Here is an 11,836-nt window from a genome sequence, read left to right as displayed (position 1 = left end):
GTAGGCATTCCTCACTGGACGATAGGGCTTATCGACTGGAAGGGTGAACAAAAGAAAGAAAGCACTTCCTGCATTTCCCGCAGGGGGACGTTTCTTTGTGTTTTTCCAGACGTTCTCTTGGCAGGGTCAATTTGGCATTTGCAGAGTGTCCACAAAGCAAAACAGGCTTACAAAACAGGATTCCTGGAAACAGGCTCACTTAGAGCCATTGGACCATCACCACATATTCACAGCACTTATCCATGCCCACAGGCGAACAATAGAGCGCGCAAATGCGGATGCACGGTCGTAACAGTATCTAGCAAGAAAAAAAAAATGTAATACGTTCTGGAATATAGCGTCTAGACTCAATCCAGCTTTTTTAGGGGAAGGCAGTGAAGTTTCGCCATAACTTCTCTTTTCTGCAAGCGTAGATTTTGAGGTTTAATTACTCGTGTAATGAACACACCCGGGGAATTCGGCCCTATGTAAGGGTTTGCCAAGACTTCGAAACAGTAACGAGTATTAATTTTGTCGGAGCCTAGTAAGGGATTATTAAAGTTTCCAATGTCTCCGTTTGTTTTGTCCATCTTTTTTATCACTTCTGAGGAAGCGTATAATAAAACCGTTATCCCGCGCGTTATTTGTGCGTCCTGTTGTCACGTGTCGCCACAGGAAATGATGCTAATTTTGAGCAACTCGGCCACGAAGCGCGCGCGCTTTTATGCTCTCTCCGTTCCTAGCTTTTCTACGACAAAAAAGCAAAAACAAAATAATATGATGAACTACACGCACTTGCCTCTCCTTCAGCCACTCCCGTCCTCCCTGCAGAGGTCGTCCTGCTATTCTTTTCATAAAAGGCTCGCTCCTTTCTGTTGTCGTTCTTCCGTTTCTTCACTCATTTCACCGTCGTGTTTACTGACCTATTTTATTTTCTATCTTCTTATGCCTTGGCTCTCGTTCCTCCGCATCTCTGAGGCCTCGAGAGTGCGGCCGACGGCAGCCATCATCAGAATGAGATGACAGGAAAAAGATAGGCACGCTTCTACAAAAACAGGAGAAGGGAGAGAGACAAGGATGCGAGACGAGAGATAGAGAGCGAGCGCGGTACAATTTTCTACAAAATGAAAGACAAAAGAGAACGGTAAAAAGAGAGAATAATATATAGCACGCCTTGTACGCACCGTGGGTGTTTTTTTTTTTTTATTTCCTCGCACAAAGAGAGAAAGAGGAATGCTATAAAACGCCGCTTTCGGCTCAAGAGTAAATTGCTGCTTTGCTGCGGCCCGTCTCATGCCGCCAGCGTAGAAAAAAAAAATAAAAATAAAAATAAAAAAGGAGTATATACCGTTGCTCTTTAGCAGAAAAAGTATCCGAATGCGGCCTTTCGCGTCGACTTAGGCTGCCTGTTGAAGAGCCGTAAACAACTGCAAGCACGGGATTTGTAAGCAGCCGCGAAGAAGGGGTATAAAGAAAGACTGCTGGCCAATAAACGCGAAACGTTTTGTGATTTAAACTTTATACGCATGCTTGCATCACAATGTCTTGATCATATTGGTGCACAAGGTACCGTGTTTTGTTTCTCACAGCCCTTCGCTCTTCTCTTCCTTCCTCAAAGGGTGCGTGAAATAAGAAATTTATAGAGGCAGGTTTCTAGGTAAAATGGCAGTCGCTGTAAAATGATCCCCTGGACGCCTGCACGGGAATGCTTCACAGTGCGCGTGTGAATCAGCGCACTCAAAATCGTTGAGCAGTGTGCAGATGGTATGCGATTACTTCTTTTACTATGTTAACATGTACAGTCGAATCCGGATATAATGAACTCGAAGGAGATCAAGAAACCGTCCGTGATATCGAGATATAGATAATTATATACATAAAACAATCCAATCGATAAACCTGTCTGTCAGCCACAATAAAAAAAAAAAACAAAAAAAAATAAATCGCATCGACGCTAGTAACTATATAGACTCTCGTAACGACGCGCCGCGTGCTCATCGGCGGGCTGACAGTGCATTACCTGCAAAGCGTTGGTTGCTACTACGTCTTTCGCTTCGAAACCACAGCGGCCATTGCTCTTTAACCAGCCCCTGCCTAAGGTGCGTTGTTCAATGTGGCTATGCGGATACGAATACACTGTAGAGAAAATGTTCTTAAAATTAAGGCGCAGTTTCTTCGGGCAGCACCTTTGGCAGCGAAGAGAAGGAAGCGCACCTTGCGAGGGCCTCCGCCCACCTAACTTTCTGTCGTCCCCTGCTACGCTTTCCTTTCCTTGGAATCCAGTTTGTTACCCTGAGCGACCATCGGTTATCCTCTCGTCGCGCTATACGTCTTGTCCATGCCCATTTCTTCTTCTTGATTTTCACTAGAATGTCAGTAACTTGACTTATTTCTCTGACCCACTCTGTAGGTTTCCTATCTCCTAATGTTACCCCTACCATTTCACGTTCCATAGCCCTCTGCGTTGTCCTCAACTCAAGCAGAACTCTCTTTGTTAGCTTCTACGTTTCAGCCCCATAGGTGAGTGCAGGTAAGATGCAACTGTTGTATACATTCCTCTTGAGCGATCCCGGTAAGCTGCTAGTCTTAATCTGCGAGTGGTTGCCGAATGCGCTACATGCATGGTTATATGTTGGCTATATCGCAAGACAGTGATGAGGCGTGGGAATGAGCACAGTAAACTGAAGGCCATACTCAAGTACCACCCCACGTTCGCCTCTTCATGCAATTTCGCGGCACTGGCGCGACTTGCAAGTGTCCAAGGGCTCTTAGTCGACCGTCGTCGGCGTGCGAAACCAGATTGAGCAAGGTACGGCGCGCACACAAAAAGTTCCGCTTAAGGAGAGTTCGACCAACTTTATCAACTACGCAGAGCTTTCTCCAAGAATTTCCGAGGGAAGGTCCGCACTGTTTGTATAAACGATAATTCGATATGTGAGGAGGCAAAGCATTAAATTGTATATATAGCGTAATGAATAACAGCGAACTTATCTACGAGCATGCAGCTTGCTTACTCGCACCATGCGCACCATAACTATATAAAGCTGACAGTTTAAAGAAAATGCGTGTACACTGAGGAGCTGTCAGCGCGGTCTGAAGCGAAAGGAGGGGACGGAAGCTTGAAACAAATAAATTCTGACCCCCCCCCCCTCCCCTTTTCTTTTGTTTTCCGCAGTTAAAAGACGCGTTTTGTTTAGTCTTCTCAAGATGAACAGCGTCCTGAATTAATTTCACACCACAATAGTGGATGGCGGCATTCTTCCTGTTTCTTTCCTCCTCCCATCCAGGCATTCCAGAGATAGATTGGTCTAAGAGCTTGATATGTATAAAAACAAAAAAGTGCCCAGGCTTCAACTGAGTCGGTCTCCCGCGGAAACGAGCTCCGCGTTTCTTGGGCAAAGAGGCCGTGTTCTGCACTCTAGCCGATCGTGCAGAATGTTTGTGTTGCTGCTTTATTTCCCAAGCTCCCTTTCAACATTAATTTGACTCGAAGAAGAAATGTTAATGACGTTGTTCCTTCTTGTTTCTCAACAATCCGTACGGTACGCCTGCTGCCGGATTTTCGCCAGAAAAAGGAAAGATCGCAGAGATCGATTTTGAAACGCAAGTTGTTTTGCGTTGACCGTAATCGCGAGCGCCTTTCTTTCCGACTCTGCAGGTAAATGTATATGCTCCGTCAGGGTCTTATTTCTCCTCCCGAAGCATCCATGAAAATTTTGAACGTTCCTGCCTGAATGTGAGATGGAAGCGGGTGATTGGACTGTATACAATATAATACTCTTTTAGAACGCAACGCGGGTGATTGTGGGCGCAACGGAAGAAGAATTGAGCGGATCGAACATTATTTCGCAAACCACCTCCGACGACAACGAAACCGGAGACGAGTGCCTCTTATGTGACACGATAAATCACTGCACATTTCGAAAGCTCCGTATATCTCGGCACATTGCCTTGCAAGGCCACGTCCCAGTGACGTTACAGCCATCGCCTCGGTTCTTTTAGGGTGACGCATTCTTTTAGCAGACGCGCTGGCTATTCTTCCTCGCACGGGTCATATAGTACCGATGATGAGCCCAGAGAAGACGGAAATGGGAGTTCTTAAACCCGCACAGCAAGTGCGAAGAAACGAGCTCAATAGAAACAATGACAGGAAGGCAGATAATCGTGGCTCGGTGGGAGAGGAAAGAAACGACAGTCGTGAGAGCCGTGAGCTCCAGAACCCTTGCTTCCGTGGATCGGATGTCCCGTCTGCCTCGCCAGGAATGCTCCTGGATCGCCGGGGAGGCAGGACAATATCCAAACCAAGAGTGTGAGAAGCTACTACGGGAATGCGTGTGCGCGCGCGAGTGCTCGCCCACCGCCACCGTCGTGGCAGAACACATCTCCGTCAAGATGCCGTGAAGATAGGCCCTATCTCGACGGCACGCTGACGCTTGGCTGAGCTCGAAATGCTCGCTCGGATAGATGGATGCCCTCTGCGTGCGGGAACTCCTCCGATGAGCACCGCGCTCTGCGCTTTCCCTCGCAGGCCACCGCTGCCGTCGAGATAAATTTGGAAGGGCGGCCCCCTCGGTATATCCACGTGCTCTTCCTCTCAGATGAAAATAGGAAGGGGAAAGAAAAAGAGTGTGGTACCTCCGCTATTGCTTGCTGCTGCTGCTGCTGCGGCGGCGTCGGCGGCGGCCACTGTTCCTCGGTTGTTGTTACCGCCGGTGTGGTGTTTGCTTTACGGTGGGACCCCAGAGTACTGCGTCATGCTGTCTAGCTCGCCTGTTTTCCCTCAGCTTCTTTCTTTGCTCGCGTTTGTTGCTGCTGGCCCTCATCTTCTCCTCTTCTCAGGAGAGTCCGGCCAGCCGTCGTCCTTTCCCTCATTTTCACTCACTCTCTAGGGCGAGGCCTGTTCTGCCTTCTCCTGGTGCTGCTGGCCTTCTTCCCTGCCTGCATCCGCGAACGCGTGTCTCCTTTCTGAGAACCCCAGGTGTGCGAACGGGGTTGCACTGAGAAATCGCGAGACAACGTGCGTCGTTGAGCCTGATTTGCCGACGGAACGTTTTGCTTGCTTGCTAGTCGTGGGCTCCTCTTTTTAGCCTCCTCTTCTTGTCGCTTTCGGAAACGACGTCCCTCTTTTTATGTCGTTATGAAAAGCGAGAGGAAGAGTAAGAACGCCCACGTTGACAAGCCTATTCGTGGCTTAGCACGGTCGGCAGAGTTGCTTTTTTAACGCCGCAGGGTGTGCTTAAGTAAACTTTATATGAGAGATAAGGAGTACCGCACACGCGAGAGTTTGACATGCGAACACTTGTTTCAGTGTTCTTAATGGGTACCTGTGTGCGCACTTTTCTTCCGAGGCCTTGAACCTTCTAACGTGTTCAGCGTACAACGATAATGCATTGGAAGGGCAAAGCTTGTGGCTCGTGCATGAGATCAATCCAGAGAGGGCAATCGCTGAAGCCATCCGCTTTGCAAATATTGTGAACACGAAATCACTATGCAAACGAACAATCAAACCTAAGTCTCCGATTTTGCTATGCCCTGCTCTTTCCGAGTACTTGTAACACCAAAAGAACCGCAACACGCAAAAGTTAACATCAATTGGATTCCGGGTTCCAGGATAGAGAAGGTGATCAACAAGTGCATACCCTTCCCGAGAGACAACCCCAGTTGTCTTTCCCTGGAAGGAGGAATATGTTCCAACAATCAAACGCTACGATCTCAGAGGAATGAGATGCGTAGTGTAGAAAAACTATGGGAAGCAGACAGCAGCTCCCCGCCCCCTTACACACACATTCACCAGCAGTTATACACGCCCGCCATAGACATGCGTAAACAAGCACACTGCCTAATTGCGCTATTTTACACAGCTTCCTCAACCACCTATTTCCTCAATATGTCAGGCATTCGGTGCTTACCCGGATGTTATACAATGACATGGAGCCTCAAAACTCTCTACCACTTCAGCCTTCTACCCGTTCTTTTTTTTTCTGCCGGCGATGTTCAAACCACACAACATACGCTGAGTTGAGAGGCCACGTCATTTCGCTTTGCCGGGCAGTGGCGACATTGTTTCTTGGTTGTCCTAAGCATGAAACATGCTAAACAGCTAGTACGTACACTACTTGCTTCCACGTTAACAGTAATTAAATAATAGCGATGGAAACAAAGCAAGGAAAAGTAGGAAGAAATTTCCCGGTAGAAAAGGACGTAGGGAAGAACTAATAGGGAAATCAGGCGTAAGTAGGCACTGCAACGGACGTGCATTGGAGGAGGGGGGTTCTCTCCGTGGCGCTCCAGCAATGTCGTACGCTCCCTAGTCGGCCAGGCAGCTCCAAGCGGCAGAGCGCGCGCCAAGATGGTTGGTTGTCCGCGCGTTCGCACTGCTCGCGCTGCGCCTCCTCTACTCGCGTCAAGCGTACCCGGACGACACGCACACAAGGGCCGCGGCCTCGTGATGACGACGCCTTCCGCACGCCTGGCAGCCGCAAGCCAAGCGGAAGCAATCGATACCAGGAGCCCCCAGGGGGGCACTCGCGGTTAATTGCCAGTTCCGTGCTGGTAAGCAGAGTAATTTACTGCCGGGCTCCTTATACCGTGAGCTTCGCCTGCCTCGCCAAGTCTCCCCATCCTCCTTACGCCTTCTCACGTCATTCCCTAGCCGTGCGGTGCGCGGAAACACGTTTGTTTATAGTAGGGGGTGAGAGGTGCGAGGGAGGAAGAAGCGGCGGTGCCTCGAGGACTTTTACTTCCCGTTTTGCGCGGACTTCCCTGGAGGCGCAGGAGTGCGAGGCGCGCCACAGCCAACGAAGCCTTCTTCTCTTCCCTGTCTTTCTTCTCCCTTTCTTCCTAACCACCCCCATCTTCCCTAACGTTGTTTGTCTGGTCTGTTTGTTTTGGGCTTCGCGCATGGGAGGAGCAGCGCAGGGGTTAAGTGCCGCATAACGGTTGCCGGCGGTGAATTAGGTCCAGCTGCGGCTTCACCCGGAGCTCCGAGTGGTTGGCGGCTCAAAGTTGCTGCTAGAGTACTAGGGGGTTAAGAAAGAGCAGGAATAGGATGGACAAAGTGGAGGGGGAGCGCGCGATTCATGAGCCTCTATTAGTTACCAGCGGCATCGTTAAGCCTCCTGGCTAAGGAAACTCGTAAAACTCGCCAGTTGCTGATGATCGTTCCGCGCTGCTGCCGCCGCCGAAAACGATCGTTCAGCCGCGGCCCGCAGCCGCTTCGACGAAGTTAGGCGTTGACCCTCGCCATGAGGGGGGAACAAATGTATCAGAGTAGGAGTCCGCTCATTATAAGCATCAGTGCGCCCACTTGAACCTTCTTTCTTCGGCACTCCTTGAGATATCTATACGCGGGTTATATAAGGCTCACTGAAAATCGGCTGGTTCGATCGCTTTCCCATAACCGCGGGCGGCATGTTTTGACTGCTGCTCATTATTAAAAATGTGTTGCCATCTTGTGGAGCGGTGCTGAAGTCGTTAACTTCAATCTGCCCAAGGTATCTAAAAGCGTGTTTACATATAGGTAGAGATCTTAGACCGACCTGCTGGTTCTTTAGGGAGCATTGAAACTGTTGGCGCTTAGATATAATGCTAACATCTTTTCGCGACAGTATTATTTCGACACTGGTAAGCTATACGTGTGAGGTATCTGCCTTGGGAAAGTTAGGAAAAGTGCGAAGGCCGTTTCTGTGTTCTTGGTAACGTTCGAGAGTGCCTTAAAGTAGGTTGTGAAGTTAGAGGTATTGGCTGTACCTGAGCGGAAGTGCTCTGTTACAAAAGCGTCAGATTGTGAATGCACTTATTTAATAACGTGCGTATTCATGTTTCAATTCAGAGGAACGGAAAATAAGATAAAAATAATAACAAGAAATAAAAGAAATGATAACATGTTTTCAGAAACTAGAAGTGGCATGTCAATGGTCTATGAGACGAATTCAGGAGAAACTGTGAAAACTGATCACCTGATCAATGATCACATTTTCCAATGATTGGTCCAAAATATATATATGTTAAAGCCTTTCAGCGCAAAGACAACGCAGCTACTTCCTTGGTCGCGTCACGGTTATACTACCCTCCTGTTCCTCCCTGCCATGCCTGACAATGCAATTGTTGACCAACTATAGTTTTCGTCTGCCAAGCCGTGGACGCCTTACCTTTTCAAGAAACACTCAGTACCAGCGAATTCAAACGTTTATTCTCAATGGGGTCTATTCTTCCTAGCCTCAAATCACGTAGCTTTTGCAGTGAAACATGAGTTTCGAGAAATTTCCCGTCATTCGGTTCCGATGATATCTTAATCAAACGTCCGAGTAGGACTCTGATTCGATGTTCGGGAAACAAGTAATGACCAAAGGTTCGAGAAGGGCTCCGTGACCTAACCTCCGCGAAAGACTCCGTGATCCAACGTCCAGGAAGGAGATGCGGATCTGACGTTCTAGAAGGACTCCATCATCACTGCTTTAGAGTGAATACTGGGGTAGCCTAGCCTGCAAGATACCGGTGCTTGCTAAATTAGCCTGATAAATGTGCTATACCGAGTTAATAAATCAAATGTACGAAAACTCCGTTTCTATTTTGGGTGAAAGTGGCTTTTTTTCTCCTTCAATGCAGGTGTCGATCAGGACAGGCCAACGTCGATTTGTCCTCAGGGCCTTCTTATTATGCGACCAAAATAAAGCAGTTTGACATCAGCAGCGGCGTGAAACAAAGAATCAAAACTGCGAGAAAGCTTAAGGCTTCCCAAGGTCCACTGGAGAAATAAAACCTCGCGGCGTTCATTGAAAAATTTCAAAAATATAATTTTCGGGAAAACTTGTGTCGAAATTATAGCCTTGTTCAACCCTTGTTTCTTTTTACGTACAACTGTATTGTTCTTAGATTTGTTCCAGCTTTCTGAATACATTTCTAGCCCTCCATTACGGCGTCTCTCATAGCATCAAACTGAGCAAATATTTTGCATATTTTTTATAGGTAAATAATCAACTAAATTCACCCAACGATCTGCATACAAATCGTCATCCTGTGTTTACAAGCTGGTGAGTGCTGTTCTGTTCCTTTTACTATTATTATTATTATTATTATTATTGTTGTTGTTGTTGTTGTTGTTGTTGTTGTTGTTGTTGTTGTTGTTGTTGTTGTTGTTGTTGTTGTTGTTGTTGTTGTTGTTGTTGTTGTTGTTGTTGTTGTTGTTGTTGTTGTTGTTGTTGTTGTTGTCGTTGTTGTTGTTGTTGTTGTTGTTGTTATCAGTTCCATGGCCAAAATTTTGGAGGGATATACGACTCCATAAAGCACCTTAAACGTATGCGAGACTATGCTCACGTAAATAAAATTGTGAATTGCCGCTAGCCATGTTAGACAGTTGGCAAAGGAATTAAATTGCTTACCTGCCAGGAGTAACAGGTCGCAATGCGGAGAGAGGGAAATCTTCCTCTTTACTTCTAGCGGACACGAGGAAAAAGGGGAGAGGGTGACAGAGAGAGAAAGTTAGAGAGAGATGCGACGAATGCCTATACGATAAAGTTACGGCAAGATTGGAAAAAATGCGCGACCGAGGTAGCACCCACAGGAAGAACCCAGAGAGCTTCAGCTGTGGTAGATGGTAGTTATGAGCAGCGCAAGAATGTGCAGTATTAGATTGATTTCATGACCGAACTCTAGGCTTTATGGCTAAAGCAAGGCTTTAATAGGCATCGCTGATTCGCGAGCTTTGCCGACGAGCCTAGCTTTACTGAGTTGCTTCAACAAGACACTGCGCAGCAGATCTTAACAATAGCGTCTCTTTTTCTTTATCTTCTTGTCAGGATCGACATCGGGAGCAAGGAGCTCGCAAACGCTGCTGGTCGCTGTGATATGCGCCTCCTTCTCGGTGGCAACGTCAGCGTCGCCATGCTCACGAGGCTCGGCAGCCAACAGCGTCGAGCCGCCGGAAAAGGTATTCGTCCTCACGTCCCTCTTCGTCTGTACTTAAGAAAAAAACATATCATTCGGCGTGGCGTTTCGGCTACCTGCACCCGGCACCGCAAGTTCACGGACTATGAAAGTAACATTACATATGAACGCAGTAGTGACAACGACGTCAAGGTGCAGTCTGAGTGAGAATATAGGAGTCGATTCCGTGCTTTTGTAGGAAACACTAAAAGGAAAAGAAGAGGGAGGTGTGGCAATGATATTCTGCCTGCGCCTCCTGGAAACAAGCAAGTTAAAATCACTGCCTCTCCCGTAATAGAGGGAAGAGGTAAGCATGTTGATTACGGTGCATTAGACAGTGCGCTGGACATCTCTTGTCGCGCACGCCGTCGAGAGGTGACATGGTAAGAACTCGTTACTGGTCATGGCGATGAATGACGCCGCAAGATCTGTGGTTATATATATATATATATATATATATATATATAGTCTCAGTGCTATGCGCGTTGTGTAAGGGCACCAATTTATGCAGCATTGTCCCCTCGCTCCTCAAGATACGTCATAAATTCCCATGCGCTGCATGGGGCTGCAAAACAGAGTCGCTCTGTCTTTGCTCTTCACGGGACAAAGAACACCACTTGTGCTGCTGTGTTCAGAGGCAGCCCATCTTGAATGCAACTATAGGGATGACATATAAAAACACAAAGCCTCTTTTAGCTTTGCTTTCGTGTTCTCCTCCGGTTCGACACTGTGTTCGTCCTTCTCAGTGCCGAAAATGGGTGCTAAAAGCGCTTTATGCTTAATACAAATATATGTACGGTTATCGTGGCATGTGACTGCGTGTCGCAGGACGTGCTCATATTTGCTCATATCTTTTATTGCCTTTGTAATTGTCAGTTTCAGAGTCTCTCTTTTAGTGATATATGAAAATCTGAAGCTCCATAAAGCTAGCAGTATACGAGGACGTGCTCAAAGATAGTTTACAAGCACAAAAGAAAGGACGTAAGGGAGTATAGTGGGCTGCAAGTCGAGCCTCTATTCTCTAAGTAATGCAACGCTAGCCTAAAGACGGTCAAGAGGAAAGAAAGCATACGCAAAAATTACAGGTACTCGGTCATAAACGAGCAGAGCACTTTCATTATCGATATGTATACAGGCCAATTAACGTAGTCGAGACGTTATTCACAGGTGTGTAAAATGTCCAATGTAGCCAGGACGATAATGAGAGTTGCAGAATGCAAAGCAGTTGTATAATCCGCGTTACAAAAGATGAAGTGAATAATGTCCCGGAAGCAGTGCAAAGGGTGAAGCAATTAAGCTGCGATAACTGTCTTTGGCAGACGTATTCAAGGCACAGTTTTCTGAAAGTGTATATTACGTAAAAAAAAAATAAAAAAATATGGTGCATCGCAGATATGTCTTTTTGAAGTGCAACGGTGTTGTGCTGTTCGCTTATTTTGAAAGCCTTTCCCTGGGAAATAATTTTTAATTTTTTCAATAACCGTTGTTGGTAGCCACTTTGCTAAAGCGGTTTTGTAAAAGGGGTGTCATTTCATTTACTTAGGCTATATCACGTAATGATAACTGTATGCGTGTGTGTGCGTTCCTTGCACCTACCAGTCAAGCTAAGCCTAAAATAAATGTCCAGGGTTGCTAAAGGTACCTAATCGCAAATTAGGGACGGCAGAAAGTCAAGCGGATGGATGATGTTTCAAGGTCTACTGTTTAGGATCGGCGTCACGGATTTAGTTGACACATAACAGCACGGCCGTAAGAAATCTGATATGGCACTTTAGAATAACTCTATATAATTAACACCAGTTTTCTTTTTCCCTAAAGTTTGACAAAGAAAACAAAGAACCTCACCAGAGCTGCAAACGCTTTTTAACCGGTTCGCACCGTCTATGCTCGAAATGCGAAAAAAGGATGCAAACCCATCTTCACGACTGGATCC

The 11,836-nt window shown here is 46.9% G+C and overlaps 1 pseudogene; it reads left to right on the top strand.

The window, feature by feature from the left end:
• Positions 1-4,043: 4,043 nt before the first annotated feature.
• LOC146186242 (uncharacterized) overlaps positions 4,044-11,836 on the top strand; it is a 33,982-nt pseudogene continuing 26,189 nt past the window's right edge.

Source organism: Amblyomma maculatum, chromosome 6 (assembly GCF_055883805.1).
Source record: "Amblyomma maculatum isolate TAMU_Amacu chromosome 6, ASM5588380v1, whole genome shotgun sequence".
Lineage (NCBI taxonomy): Eukaryota > Metazoa > Arthropoda > Arachnida > Ixodida > Ixodidae > Amblyomma > Amblyomma maculatum.
Note: the sequence above shows the minus strand (reverse complement) of the source record. Positions and strands in the feature narration are given on the sequence as shown.